The 15059-nt window shown below is 46.4% G+C and overlaps 1 protein-coding gene and 1 long non-coding RNA gene across 2 annotated transcripts in view; one reads left to right on the forward strand and one right to left on the reverse strand.

Annotated features, from left to right (window-relative positions):
* LOC142257910 (transmembrane protein 151B) overlaps positions 1–15059 on the forward strand; it is a 48139-nt gene that overhangs the window by 9451 nt on the left and 23629 nt on the right. The gene's annotated exons all lie outside the window — the stretch shown is intronic.
* LOC142257911 (uncharacterized) overlaps positions 12188–15059 on the reverse strand; it is a 104917-nt gene continuing 102045 nt past the window's right edge. The window contains exon 3 of the long non-coding RNA XR_012727677.1: positions 12188–12293. This is a non-coding gene — a long non-coding RNA (uncharacterized LOC142257911). The remainder of the gene's footprint in view (positions 12294–15059) is intronic.

Here is a 15059-nt window from a genome sequence, read left to right on the forward strand (position 1 = left end):
ACATTTCCCCTTAAATCACTCTAGTGTTGCTTTAGCAGTAGCTTTGTGTCATTGTCCTGTTGGAAGTTGAACCTCCGTTCCAGTCTCAAATCACTGACAGATTGAAACAGGTTTTGCTCAAGAATATTCCTGTATTTTGTACCCTCTATCTTCCCCTCGACTCAGACCATTTTTCCTGTCTCTGCTGCTGAAACCACCATGTTTCACTGTTGGGATGGTCTCCTTGATGTGATGAGCTTTGTTGGTTTAGCCCCTGACATGATGTTTACCTTGGTGGCCAACACGTTCAATTTTGGTCTCATCTGACCACAGCACTTTCCTCCATATATTTGAGGAGTCTCCCACATGTCTTTTGGAAAACTGAAAATGAGCCTTCCAAGTTTTGACTGTAAGTAAAGGCTTTTTCTGGCCACTCTTTTTCATAAAGACCAGCTCTATGGAGTGTACAGCTTATTGTGGTCATATGGTCAGGTACTCCAGTCTCTGCTTGGGAACTCTGCAGTTCCTTCAGGGTTATCTTTGCTCTCTGTGCTGCCTCACTGATTAATGCCCTCCTTGCCGGGCTGAGAGTTTTTGTGGGTGGTCCTCTCCTGGCAGGTTTGTTGTGGTACCATGTTCTTTCCATTTAATGATAATGGATATGATAGTGCTCTGATGGATCATCAGAGATTGGGATATTTTTTTTTTTTTTTTTTAGAACCCAACGCTGACTTCTCAACAACTTTTGTCTAATTAGTTAGAAGATGTTCTTGGTCTTCGTGGTGTTGTTTGGAGATGTCCTTGGTCTTCCTGGTTTTGTTTGGAGATCTCATTGATCTTCATGGTGTTGTTTGGAGATGTTCTTGGTCTTCATGGTGTTGTTTGGAGATATTCTAGGGTCTTCATGGTGTTGTTTGGAGATGTCCTTGGACTTCATGGTGTTGTTGTTTGGAGATGTCCTTGATCTTCATGGTGATGTTTTGGAGATCTTCTTGGTCTTCATGGTGATGTTTGGAGATCTCTTTGGTCTTCATGGTGTTGTTTGGATATCTCCTTGATCTTCATGGTGATGTTTGGAGATCTTTTGGTCTTCATGGTGTTGTTTGGAGAACTCCTTGGTCTTCATGGTGATGTTTGGAGATCTCCTCGGTCTTCATGGTGTTGTTTGGAGATCTCCTCAGTCTTCAGTGTTGTTTGGTTAGTGGTGCATCTTGCTTAATGATGTTGCAGCCTCAGTGGCCTTTCAGAGAAGGTGTGTGTATACAAACAGACCCTGGGACGCTTAGATTGCACATGTGTGCTTCCTTTCACTAATCATGTGTCTTAAGACAGTAACTGCTTGCACCAGAAATTTTTAAGTGTTTTAAAGGGATGAATACTTATGCACACGGCAATTTCTTCTTTATTTTATCCCATAAATGAAATTTTTGCCTTTATTTTTTTCACTTCACTTCCCTAACTTAGATTATTTAGGGCTGATGCATCACACAAAAATCGGATTGCGAAAAAATTTAAACACAGGTTCTAATGTAACAAAATAGGTAAAAATCAAGGGGGGTGGATACTTTCACAAGGCATAGTAGGTATGTGTGTTCCACAATATTGGATGTTTAGTAACCAAACATGTTGGATATCAGCATTCCCTATTCTGATGCATTGGGATAAAGGTTACTGCTTAAGTTACCATAAAAAAAAGTACATTGGGCAAAAAGGTTTATTAGGCACCTTGAGGTTCATGCAGTCTCTTAAGAGGCCAATTTTAATAATGCAAAGACAGCAAAATGGTACAATATTAAAATCTTGAAGCACAAGTGGTGAGGAGACTTTAACCCACAATTCTCCTCTGAAGGAGGAGAAGCATTGCGGCTTAAAGTCTCCTCACCACTGGCATGCTGGAATGGTGTGTTAGTCTCCGCAAGGAGACTAACTTTCCCTTTAGACCCCATCTTAGCCTATTATACAGCCAGATCAGATCTCATACTTTGCACTGATGAGGGGCAATCGCCCCTGCAAATTTAGGTTCTATTCTAGTATAAATTCGAAGTCCTATGACAAGGCTCATTAAAGGGTCACTTTTGATCTGGCTGTATAATAGGCTAAGATGGGGTCTAAAGGGAAAGTTATTCTCCTTGCGGAGACTAACACACCATTCCAGCATGCCAGTGGTGAGGAGACTTTAAGCCGCAATGCTTCTCCTCCTTCAGAGGAGGTGACCCTTTAATGTGACCCTTTAATGAGCCTTGTCATAGGTCTCATACTTTGCACTGATGAGGGGCAATCACCCCTGCAAATTTAGGTTCTATTCTAGTATAAATTCGAAGTCCTATGACAAGGCTCATTAAAGGGTCACTTTTGACTTTTAGGATTGCTACTTTCAATAGGTGGCACTAGAGTTCGCCTACTTCCTCACTGAAGAGGCATTTTTAGGGGATGCTTAAAACTATGGGTATTGGGAATTAATCAATTTTTTTTTCTGAGTAGTTCATTCCAGAGAAATTGCGTTAAAGATTTCATTTGGATCCTACACAGCAGAAGCGCCATTTCATTATGTAAAATGATGGTCCACATTGGCTGGCCAGTTGACCCTCCATCATGGTGTCCATCTGGTGCCATTTTCTCTTTTGCACTTTTGTTTTGAGTTTTGTGCTCCTATGACAGATCAGAAGAACATGTCCCCAAAAGTGAAGAACTGTCCTTGGTGCTGAACTGCTAGTTGTAGGCTGTAGTGTGCACCAATTGTGTCTACGGCTGCTTTCACACTTCCATCTTTTTCCATCAGTCACAATTTGTCGCTAAGGGTACTTTCACACTTGTGTTGTTTTCCTTCCGTTACAATCCGCCCTTTTGGAAAACAGCGGAATCCGTTAACGGATTCCGCTGTTTCCCATAGACTTGTATGGTTGACGGATTGTACCAAAAGGACCTGCGTTGCTTCCGCTGGGCGACGCTCCGTTGCTTCCGCCCAGCGGGAGGAACGCAGCATGTAACGTTGTTTTGAGCAGTGGAATCCTCTGGATTTCACTGCGCATGCTCTTTTTTTTTTTTTTAATCAAACTTTATTTTGGCTCGCGGTGGCCGAACGTTCAGCTGAGCGACCGGCCGCCCGCCGGCATGCCCGGCCGCCGGCAAGTCACAGCGCTCAGCTGAGTGCCCGCCCGCCGGCATGCCCGGGCGCCGGCAAGTGACAGCGCTCAGCTGAGCGCCCGCCGGCATGCCCGGGCGCCGGCAAGTGACAGCGCTCAGCTGATCACCCGACGGTCGGCTGCAGGGAGCGATCAGCTGATCACCCGGCGGCCGGCAAGTGACAGCGCTCAGCTGATCACCCGGCGGTCGGCTGCAGGGAGCGATCAGCTGATCACACGGCGGCCGGCAAGTGACAGCGCTCAGCTGATCACCGGCGGTCGGCTGCAGGGAGCGATCAGCTAATCACCCGGCGGCCGGGAGCGATCAGCTGATCACCCGGCGGCCGGCTACTGGGAGCGATCAGCTGATCACCCGGCGGGCGGCTGCAGGGAGCGATCAGCTGATCACCCGGCGGCCGGCTGCAGGGAGCGATCAGCTTATCACCCGGCGGCCGGCAAGTGACAGCGCTCAGCTGATCACCCGGCGGTCGGCTGCAGGGAGCGATCAGCTGATCACCCGGCGGCCGGCTGCAGGGAGCGATCAGCTGATCACCCGGCGGCCGGCTGCAGGGAGCAATCAGCTGATCGTTCACAATAGTCTGCCGCTGGTAAAACTGTAAAAAAAAAAAAACCAAAACGAATTGCGTTGTTTTGCAGCATCCGTTGCATCCGTTGTGCCACTATATGCAACACATCTGTTGCATCCGTTACACAACGCAATGCAACGGATACCGTTCAAAGCAAGTGTGAAACTAGCCTTAGAGAAACAATAATTTGCAGGATTCAGTTTTATCCCATAGACTTGTATTAACGACAGATTGTGACTGATAGCCCTGCGTTGCATCCGCTGTGTGACTGATGAGTCATGGAATGACTGACCACAGGGCGGAAGCAACGCAGAATGTAACGCTTTTTGTAGCGTCGAAAAAACACAGATCGCAGGATTCCATCGGCATCCATCGTTGGTTATAATTGAAGCCTCAAATGACGGATTCCGGCGACGGTGCCGTCTTTTAGCAACAAAGCATGCTCAGATGTCTAAATTCCTTTCTGGTTAGAAAATATCTCTCTCTCTGTCGGTTTCTCTCTCGCTCTGTCTGTCAGTCGGTGTCTCTCTCTCTCTCTCTCTCTGTCTCTCTCCGTCAGTCTGTCGGTCTCTTCCTCTCACACCCTCTCTCATACTCACCGATCACCATCACAGCGCGGCGCTGCACGGCTGTCACACTGCTGCGGTGGATTCTCCTGCTTTTGTAAATGCCGGATGCTCATTATTCCATCTCGTATTCACTGTTTCCCCACCCATCGGTGCCTATGATTGGTTGCAGTCAGACGCACCCCCATGCTGAGTCACAGCTGTCTCATTGCAACCAATCAGAGCCGCTGGTGGTATAACATCTATTAAATCTTACATTCCAATTGAGACCTTGGATACATTCACTGACTTTATTAGAACAATGACCATATTATTTCACTGACAATGCTATATTTAATTGTTGGTCCAACTGTCAAAATTTATTATGTGTATGTATACACATGTGTATGTAATAAATATATATATATATATATATATATATATATATATATATACACTATACACACACAGTACAGCCCAAAAGTTTGGACACACCTTCTCATTCAAAGAGTTTTCTTTATTTTCATAACTCTAAAAATTGTAGATTCACATTGAAGGCATCAAAACTATGAATTAACACATGTGGAATGAAATACTTAAAACAGTGTGAAACAACTGAAAATATGTCTTATATTCTAGGTTCTTCAAAGTAGCCACCTTTTGCTTTGATTACTGCTTTGCACACTCTTGGCATTCTCTTGATGAGCTTCAAGAGGTAGTCACCGGAAATGGTTTTCCAACAGTCTTGAAGGAGTTCCCAGAGATGCTTAGCACTTGTTGGCCCTTTTGCCTTCACTCTGCGGTCCAGCTCACCCCAAACCATCTCGATTGGGTTCAGGTCTGGTGACTGTGGAGACCAGCCTGGAGGTGTGTTTGGGGTCATTGTCCTGTTGAAAAATAAATTATGGTCAAACTAAACGCAATCCGGATTGAATAGCACGCCGCTGCAAAATGCTGTGGTAGCCATGCTGATTCTGTATGCCTTCAATTTTGAATAAATCCCCAACAGTGTCACCAGCAAAGCACCCCCACACCATCACACCTCCTCCTCCATGCTTCACAGTGGGAACCAGGCATGTAGAGTCCATCCGTTCACCTTTTCTACAAAGACTTGGTGGTTGGATCCAAAGATCTCAAATTTGGACTCATCAGACCAAAGCACAGATTTCCACTGGTCTAATGTTCATTCCTTGTGTTCTTTAGCCCAAACAAGTCTCTTCTGCTTGTTGCCTGTCCTTAGCAGTGGTTTCCTAGCAGCTATTTCACCATGAAGGCTGCTGCACAAAGTCTCCTCTTAACAGTTGTTCTAGAGATGAGAAGGTGTGTCCAAACTTTTGGTCGGTACTGTATATACACACATATACTTTTTTAATGATTACCAAATTAGCAGGCATGGCAAACCACCAGCTTTAAAATTTGTAGAATTTTAGATGATACATTTTAATTATTTGGTGGAGAGTTTGTACTAAAATGAACATTATACAAGTTATTGTAGAAATCACTGTACAATGTAAGGGTATGCTTCCTGATGTACTTTGTTTCGATTACTTTGGGCTTGCAGTTAGTGAATAGAAATTTAAATAGAAATTTTCAACAGCTGAAACATTTTATATCCAGCTGACTGTTTAAAAGGAACCTGACAACTGATACACTACTCACAAAAAGTTAGAGATATTTTGCTTTCAGGTGAAATTTATCTAAAACTTAAAATATCATTGTAGCGTCAACTTTATCATAAAAGTCAGGCATTAAGTAGATGCATGCAATGGTGATTTCCTCATCAGAAACAATTAATTGAAAGAAAAGCCAAGCAGGGGTTGTCACTGTACAATTCACATAGTGTAAGGCAGTTCTGTACTGACTAGACACACCGGCCCACTCTGTAACACCACCACCACCACCACCACCAAAGCCTCGTCTGGTGACAGCAGTGATTGTAATGCATAGCGCTCGACTTGACGTCTCCAACATTGTTGGCGGCCATCATTTCTGTTCAGCGTGAATCGACTTATACCAGTGAACAGCACTGAGGCCCCTGGTCTCGCGTACATGATGCCTGAGCTTGGTAGTGGGGTCCAGTGCCCTTGCAAGTCGTCTAGCACGCAGACCACACAGACCATGCTGATGTAAACAGTTTTGAATGATCTGACATAATACTTGGGGGGCATCTCCACTCCCACTGCCTGGAATTGTGTGTCTTTCATCATCCTGTTCCGAAGGGCATTGTTCACAATGAAGTGGTCTTCCGTGTGGGATGTGGTTAAAGGACGTCCACTTCTCCGCATTTATGTGACTCTTCCAGTCTCACTGTATCTCTCTACAACCTGCTGGTGACACTCTGTGATGCTCTAAGCTCAGTGGCCACTTCTGTCTAAGAAAATCTTACTTGAAGCCTCACGATGGTGCGGTCCTGCTGATCAATTGTTAGGTGTCTTGGTTTCACGATGCCAAAAGAGAACAGCATGATGAGGAGGACTGGTTAATTCCAATTCTAATTGAACCCGAATTTTTTTTTTATTATTAAAATTTACAGTCACCACTTGCTATACTGTGAGTGCAGCTGTAATCACTCCTCTTGTACTTTGATTGACAGCCTGCTCTACAGTGTGTGTGTGTGTGTGTGTGTGTGTGTGTGTGTGTGTGTGTGTGTGCGCGTGTGTGCATGTGTGTGCATGCAGACTGTCAGTCAACACTCAGGGGGAGTGTTAATAGTGTGCCGCCCCCGTGCCAGCAGCCGGGTCGCTCTGATCTGGATCCATAGTGTGGCTCGAGGGATTCTTCCAGACCCGGGGTTGCGCGGACACCTCAACTAAAAGGGCACGTATTTGTACGGGATTTGCTGTAAACTATCCGTGATGCCACCCACGGTGTGTGGTGAAGTGTGGCACCACCGCTGCTGTTGCAGGGCTCCTGGGGACGTTGGGCTGGCAGCTGGATGTTAACCCCTCCGTGGGTAGGGATGGATGCCCTGGGGCCCAGTGTCTCTGTGCTGAGGGTGGTGATGGCAGGGGCCGGCGCACCCAGTCAGACTGGGGAATATTAGTTTACTCACAGTTAAATAAATCAGACGAGTCCAGTGGTAAACCAAGGTGATGGTGGACAGCCGCCACGGCCGGGTGTATTCGGGTCCCACAACCGGGCTGATGGTCTGTGTCACTTTCCTCTGCACTACTGTAAGTTCTCTTTGGGCTCTCCGGTATGGAACATGGAAGCCCACTCCCAGAACTAAGGGTGGGAGCCGTGCCCGCTAACGCTGGCCCTTGGGATCTACCGGTCCCTGTCCCCCGCAGGGGGCTGTTGTCTGCTTTTGGGACTTTGGTTGGGACAGGACCTGTAATCCTGCTCTCAATTGGGTAATTAGCTAGGCCTTTGGTTCTGGCTTCAGGGTCCAAGTAACCCCTCTGTGCACGGTTTCCGGGTCAGTTCTCCGGTGTTGGTACCGGCAGGCTCCAACCCTGTCCCGGTCCACCACGGATCTCCGGCAGCCGTCTCCCCATCTCCTGTTTGACACTGACAACTATCTGCCACCTAGCCAGCATGCCGGGGCTCCAACCCCGACGAGTTTCCACTCTGGCTTGCACTTGAACTTCCACTCATCACAACTACACCTCCTCCAACCTAGAACTTCAGCTCCCAGACTCAGACTCAACTGCAAAGCAAACTGACTCTTTTTGCGCCCTGGGTTCTCCAGACCCCTAGGTGGTCGTTCTCCATCCGCCTGGCCCCGCCCACTGGTGTGCCTGTCCTACCCTGGGGGGGGTGACTAGGGTTTTGTCGGCTGAGTGTAACCCTTTGTGGGATGGTGTTATGCGGGGGCCTAAACTGTGTGACTACCTGGTTTTGCCAGGGTGTCACAATAGCCACACTTGCTGTGTAGTGGGAGGGGACTGTAATGGGTCCTTGCACCACCCCAAATATTGGAGTGGCTGCAGGAAGGATATAACTTTATATTCAGTGTGTAGTTGCTGTTCCAGTAAGCCAACTCGGAAGTATTTCTTGTTTACTGTAAATTTCCACTATATCTGCAGGTACAATTTCTGGAAGTGACAAGCTCCCTTTAAATATCTGTCACAGAAACTGTATCAGGGCTTGAAAGTTTGAAGCTATTCCCTCACCCAGAGCAATCCTAAAACCATATGTTAATTCATAAACAACTTTGTGCAAAATAATTTTCCTACATATTTGTTTGGCCGGGCAAAAAAAAAAGTGAGCAGTTACCAAAATGAGTAGACGACAAAGGAATATTCAATATCAATAAAGTGTATTTGTTTAACATTGCAGAGTAATGCTTGAAATGGAATCTACTACTGCATCGTAATATCAGACAAAAATCAATGATAGCGTTTTTAGTGTAAAGACAGACGGCTGACCTGTATCCTCTGCCCAGAGGCTGGCATGACGCGCAGGATTCTCCGTTTAGTAGGCTGAAGGCTACAATCTACAAAGTACAACGCTCAGCAAAGTACGAACTCGTAGATGAAGAGGTCAATGAACTTTTTATGATCTTTTCATCACCACAGGAAGCTGAGTGTTTCACTCGCCTATCGATCAGAGGCCGAGAGTACAACTGCTACTGATTCACCTTGGAGAATAATATGTATTACATAAAATAGATATTACCAATCATACTGTGTATACCTATCATTTCAAGCGATCTTCTAGAGTAACAGAATTTCTTGTCTTTATATTAATTGTATTGTCATTTTTCAGCAGTTTTCCACTTTATCTGTTCTTTCACTAATGATCAGTTGTCCCTGAGCTAGTAGGTGGAAAGAGTGCGCTAATCTCTCCCATGTACAAAGGAGATTCTGCTCCGCTTTCTGTGTAGTAGCAGCAGCATGGAGTATATTCTAAATAAGCACTGTGACTGTGAGTCCAGTACTCAGTGAGACGTAACACTTACCAAAAAGCAACAGCTCTGTTTCTCTCTGTTGCTTCCTCCTCCTTCGCCTTTGTGGGCAACAACTATGATATGATCATGTACCGCCCCGGGGCTCAGCCGGCTGCCGAGCCGCTCGGATCCGTGCTCGTCGGTGGGTGGCTCAAGCTCACCACGGACCCGAGGGTCATGTCGCTCTGAAAGGGGGTTGGCGCTACACGTAGGGACTTCGGTGGGGAGGTCCACGGCCAGAGCCGCGGTTGTTTGTAGGTGATTTGAGTTTGTGACGCCACCCACGGGTTGTGGTGAATGGATGGACACCACCGCTGCCGTTGACTAGGCTCCCAGGGACGGTGTTGCGCAGCTTGGTGTTGACCCCCTCCGTGGGTAGGGAGATGATGGTCCCGGGGGCCTGAGGGAAGTGCTGGAGTGCGGGGATAGATGCGTGCTGGGGTGCCGGTGCGGTGTGCCACGGTGCGTGGCCCGAAGGCACTGGTGTACTCACTATGATAAACACGCTGGAGTCTCTGGTAAACCAAACAAGATGGTGAACGGTGCCCGCAGACGGCTGCAGTTTCCCCTTAACAGGTTGGTGGTTTCCGCCTTTCTCCTGCACCTCTCTTGTGTGAAAGTTACGACTCTTATGCCTAAGCAATGGTAATCCGCTCCCCGGCTTGCTGTGTGTCGGGAGAGCCCTGTTTGCCCGCAGGCGCTGGCCCCTTTGGTCTCTATGCCTTGGCGGTGGCTTTACCCTAATGGTTGGGCTGTTGTCTTCAGTCTGGTCTTGTGTGGGAAAGGTCCTAAAGTCCAGTCCTCAATCAGTTGATTTGACTTAGCCTAGTTGTTTCTGGGCCTCCTACTGGGTCTGAGTACCCCTCCTGGTGCTTCGGTTTCCAATCGGTTCTCCGGTTCGGTAACGGCGGGCCACCGCCCGTCCCCGGTCCCTACGGTTCCACCGGCTGTAATCCCAGCTCCTGCAGGCGGCCACCACCGTCTGCCTCCTTGCCAGAGGTGACTGGGCTCCAACCCAGACACCTAATGTAGACTTTTGGCAGGCCTGAGCACAGGTCTGCCCTTGAACTTGACTAAAAATCATCTACTGTCTTTCCCGCCTCCGGGACTGTGAACTACTCGGTGGGCGGAGCTAACCGCCTGGCTCCGCCCCCTGGTGTGAACATCAAACCCGGAGGGTGGTGACAAGGGTTTTGTAGTTTGGCTGCTGTCACCTTACTAAGGGGAGGGAGGGGGTTGTGTGCATGGGACTACCTGGGACGACCTGACTAGTCCAGGGCGTCACAATCAGTGAGCTGAAAGCCTGTCTTTGTCCTCAAGATTGATGATGATGATGATTATTTTTTATTTTTATTTTTTTTAGCAATAAGTTATCAGTTTGGGAAACAGACTGAAGAAGTAGTGGCCCCTAAATTGAAAAAATATATATATATTTTTTTTTTGCCAGGAGGATATATTACAACTAGAGATGGCGGACCCAGACTGTAAAAGTCTGGATCTGTGTTCAAAAGTACTCAAGCACCGATCCCGGGCCTGGAGTTCTCGGGGAACTCCGGGTAACAATCTGGGTCTGGCAACTCGGTAATTTAAAAAAATAGATAAAGGAAAAATGAAGAAAGGAAGGGGAAAGCAGGCGCGTTATACTTACTGAGTCTCTTGTGCGGCTGAATACTGCTTCTGGGCCACTCATGCTACTTCCAGGCTGCTCATTAACCTCATGCATATACATGGCTTTCCCCACATACCAGCAGTCCTCGTGTCTTTGGTTGCAGTCAGACATGCAGTCACATAGGGTGCAGCGCGTCTGACTGCAACCAATCAGAGATGCAGGCTGTGTATGTCTATATTGCTGTAAAATAAATAAATAAAAAAAACTGCCGTAGGGTCCCGACATATTGTGATAGCCAACACAGATAAATAATATGGCTACAGGCGACAGCCCCCAGCCGTGCGCTTATCTTGGCTGTGTATCAAAATAAGAAAGACCACATGCGTTTTTTAAAAAGAAAAAAAAAAATGAAATAGTTTTAAAAAATGGTGTGCGGTCCACCTCAATTTTAATACCCAGCCATGATATAATGATATAACCAACAGCTGGGGGCTGATAATTTTGAGGCTGGGGAGACTTATGTTTATTGGGCCTCCACAGCCTAAAATAGCAGCCTGCAGCCGCCCAGGTTTGTTGCATCCATTAGATGCGACAATCCCAGAACTTTACCCAGCTCATCCTGATTGCCACCACACCAGGGCAATCGGGTTAATAAGGGGCTAATAACAGCTCACAGGTGTTACTAAGCCCTAGATTAGTAAGAGGAGGCGTCTATGAAACTCCCCCCCCCCATTACTAATCTGTAAGTAAAAAGAAATAAAATACAAACACCAAAAAAATACTTTATTTGAAATAAAATACAAAAAAACCCATCCTTTCTCTAACCTATTGCTTGTAGACCCAAAAACATTGGTGCGCCTTCACGAATCGACAATGTCTTTGCTCAGACGCAAGATTTTGCCCGGTTACATGGATGGTGCAGGTGAAGTCATCCACACTGCTGGGCAAAATCTCATACCTGTGCAGAAAACTCGGCGGCTCACACAGGCGCACCAATGTTTTGGGCTCTGCCCACAATAGGGAAAAGCGAAGTTCGCCTGCGCAAGTCGGCAATATCTCTGAATAGGCGCAAGATTTTTCCCGGCTATGTGAATGGCACCGGAGGCATCAATCACATCAGTCATCAAAGGAGGATCAAAGGAGGATGGTGATCAGCACCAAGAGGAGGGACAGCAGCCGCAAAATAGGGCGCCCATCGGACCGGACCCAAAGATTAGCATACAGCGCAGGAGATTTTATAAAAGTATTTGTGGGGTGCACAGGGGGAGGCGGGGACAACATCCACCTTTATAGAATGCAGCACAGGCGCTGGTGAAGGTGCTAGTTTTGGTTTAGATCTAAAAAAAATCTGGTGACTGATTGCCTTTAACATTCCTATGAATAAAAACCCAAAATGGATTGGATTAATTTTTATTTTCATACTTCCCATGTGTTTTTTGGTTTTCTTATCCTCTACCTAATTTGTATGCCTACCGATGTGCCGGTGAGCTGATTGATCGCTCCAGCCCCCTTTTTCCTGGGCTCCATCTCCACATCTTTGTAGATAGAGGCGGATTACACCTGACAACACAAAGAAAGAAGAAGTGGCAGCGAGTTAGAAAAAACAGATTGTTATGGGGGGTGTAAGACCACAATTTTTAAATAGAGGTTTTCAGCTTTCCTATTTAGCTAAACATTACTTATAAAATTACATCATGTCTAAAAGTACAGAGACTTTTAAAAAGACATAATGGAGACCACACGATTCCTCATTGAAAGCACCAATTCAAATTTTATTTATTTATTTATTTTCAGGGCTGGTGTGGCACTTTAAATGAAAGCCCCACTGTCATATACTCTCACCTTTCGGTGCTTCACCTTATACCGAGGTCTCTCCAGTCCCGCGGTGACATCTTGTGCCCCTATCGCCACTGGCCGGATGTTGGAAGTTACATCACAAGCTTCCAATACAACTCTATGAGAGCCAGGACGAGGCACCCATAGACTTGTATTGATTTGTAAACCCCAGCAAAACACTAGGCTGCCAGCAGGTCATAAATCACAGGAGAAGGACCATAGCAATGCTGGAAAAAGATGAAGCCGAAGGAGGGTGAGTATAACACCGGGGGCAGGGGACGTAGATTAGAAGCACTACTTTAGATGTAAAGTAAAAAATAATAAATATAAAAAAAAAGAACCTTTATTCCTGTAAGGAAAGAGCGGCAGTGTCAATGCTCCATTCATTCCTTATTGTGCTGCCGAGTGCCACACTCTTCTTTCTTGGGCAGCCCCCTAGAGAATGAATGGAGAAGCAATGGGTATCCTACCTGCCTATCCATTTTGTCACAAGGATGAAAGTTGAATAAAAATTCCCCTGTCAATCACCGGGGGTCTTAGTGGTTGGACCCCTGCCAATAGGTGATAACGTTTTACTGAACAATACCTTTGAAAGTAAATCTGTCACCAGGTTTTTGCTGTTTTTGCAAGCAGCACAATGTAGAGACACTGATTCCACAAATGCGTCACTTACTGTTACAAATTACAATAAAATCAGTGTTTTATCAGCAAGAGATTATTGCTACAGGACTAATTGTCTTGTGCCTTCTGGTCCAACCCTGCCTCCAGCAGTGATTAGGAGAGCGGGAGGTCCTTGAATATTCTGCGCTACCGGTCAGTAATGATACTGTGCATTATTCAAAAAATGTGGTTTATTGATGCAATGCGTTTCGAAGCTGCCTCTGTCCTTCATCAGGAAAAAGATTATGGTTTTTCTTTTTCCTGATGAAGCAAGGGAGCTTCGAAACGCATTGAATCAATAAACCTGTAGCGCTGGCGTCTCTGCAGAGAAACAGACTTACTCACCGCCCTGGCTGGGTCGCATCATCCTCCGCACTCCCCTGGCCAATCACATGTGCTGCTGCCTGATTCACCTCCCGGGCCCTGTACATGCCCTACAGGGTTCCTGGGAGTGCACCTAAGACTTGCGTGTGCACATTGGACCTCCTCTTAAAGGTTCGGCATGCTATTTCCAGGAAATGCCTCTCAGCCTTGGCTAAGAGGCACTGTGTATTTAAGGCACCCTCCCATAAGGGGAGGTGCCTGTGCAACACTTCTAGTTAAGGCCAATTTACACACAGAGATAAATCTTTGGAAGATCTGTGGTTGCAGTGAAATCATGGACATATTGTTCCATTTGTACACAGCCACAAACCTGGCACTGATTGTCCACAATTTCACTGCAACCACAGATCTGCCAAAGATTTATCTCTGTGTGTAAAGTGGCCTTTAATCAAACAGCTTCCAGTCTGCTGCCTAGCTATTTGTCAAGTCTTTAGCTCCTGTCCTGTTTACCCTGTGTAAGACTCTAGTGCCTGCCTTCCCATACTTGTCTATCCCTGCCGTGCCTCCCATGCCTGTCCAGCCTGCCTCAGTCACCTCACCTGTACCTGTCTATTCCTGAGTCAGTCACCTACCCTGGGAGTCAGCTGTGACAGTCCCAGTCACTACCCTGGGAGTGGTACCTGGCGTCCGCCTCACGGTGGCCACTTAGTTAAGCCACTCTCACTAAAGGATAAGCCCGGGTCCCCCCTGTAGTCCAGTGGGTCCACTAATCCTGCTCATTGCCACTACACCAGCCGTGAGCGTTACAAAACTATGTTTTTTTGAATAACGCACCGCATCATTACTGACCTGCAGCGTGGAATAACCATTAATCATCCCTTCTCCTACCTATAAGCTCTTTGAGCCTGTGGATCTGCAGCAACAGCCATGTATGTGCCTTTTTCTTTCCCCCGAGGTGAACACATATGATCATTTATATTTCTTTTTTTCTTAGATAAAACCCATTGCGCTGTTTGTCCCTATAAGTATCCACCTTTGATTAGCAGCTTTTTGTCATTATACAGTGTACACAAAAAGCTGCCAATCAGTGGTGTGGGTGGGGTTATACACAGTTCAACAATCTGAGCTCTGCTAGATCTGCAGCAAAGAAAACTGATTTTTATCACAACTGCTGCAGCCAGTAATCTAAGTGATACATCAATAGAATCAGAACCTATTTTCCTACATTATGCTGCTTTCAAATGAGATATCAAAAATCTGCTGACAGATTCTACTGATTCACCATTTTTGGGTCTTGAAGGTCCTCACATGAAGATTATGATGCCCTAGCACTGTTTTAAACATATGTCTGTATAGGATTTATTGTTGCTTCTTCTATTTATGGAGATTTGTTTTTCCATCTGACAATATGGCTGCCCACGCGCTGATTTATAAATGTGCATATGAACTGAACGTGCCTATTTTACTGTCTATTTCGGGAAATCAGAGGATCCTTAAATGAGTTCC

This window comes from Anomaloglossus baeobatrachus, chromosome 12 (genome assembly GCF_048569485.1).
Source record: "Anomaloglossus baeobatrachus isolate aAnoBae1 chromosome 12, aAnoBae1.hap1, whole genome shotgun sequence".
Classification (NCBI taxonomy): Eukaryota; Metazoa; Chordata; class Amphibia; order Anura; family Aromobatidae; genus Anomaloglossus; species Anomaloglossus baeobatrachus.